General features: G+C 40.3%; 1 non-coding gene across 1 annotated transcript; it reads left to right on the forward strand.

The window, feature by feature from the left end:
• Window positions 1-380: 380 nt before the first annotated feature.
• Window positions 381-452, forward strand: TRNAS-GCU (transfer RNA serine (anticodon GCU)). Its single transcript has one exon. It is a non-coding gene; the product is annotated as a tRNA-Ser (tRNA).
• Window positions 453-700: the final 248 nt, after the last annotated feature.

Genomic DNA, 700 nt, shown 5'->3' on the forward strand with positions numbered 1-700 from the left:
GGTCAGTCACAGTGTCGTGGTCATTGTCTCTTCATGGGCATCAACATGTGTAGAATGGGTGTCAGTAGTTTGCAAGAATATCATGGGGGCAATAATAGGTTCTCTTAAGCAAAGTTTTTATCACCAAGACTCTTGGTCATATAGAATAGGCAAGCATTGACATCCCAGATGAAATGTTATTCAAAACATCTTCAAGACATCTAAAGTGAACATGTTTTAGAAATAGCCTAACAAATTTATTTCAACTATATTTTCTATCTATGTGTGATAACGGTATGTCTAAACAAGTTTAAAAGAAAGTTTTAATAAGTAGAAAATGAAAAACATTTAATAGGTAAAAAGAGTGCACCAACTTAATTGGCACGAGTTTTCTTTAGGCTTCCCTGGTGGCTCAGACGGTAAAGCGTCTGCCTGCTATGCAGGAGACCTGGGTTCAATCCCTGGGTTGGGAAGATCCTTTGGAGAAGGAAATGGCAACCCACTCCAGTACTCGTGTTAATCACACATAAAATAATGGTTTGACTTCAGTCAGCACTGGCTTAGATTTGAAGAAATAATGATAAAGAGATGACGCCAGAGGTAAAGAACCCACCTGCCAATGCAGGAGATGGAAGAGACGTGAGTTTGATCCCTGGGTTGAAAAGAACCCCCTGACAGAGGACATGACAACCCACTTCAGTATTCCTGCCTGGGAAATTCC

The sequence above is a fragment of the Dama dama genome, chromosome 4 (genome assembly GCF_033118175.1).
Source record: "Dama dama isolate Ldn47 chromosome 4, ASM3311817v1, whole genome shotgun sequence".
Lineage (NCBI taxonomy): Eukaryota > Metazoa > Chordata > Mammalia > Artiodactyla > Cervidae > Dama > Dama dama.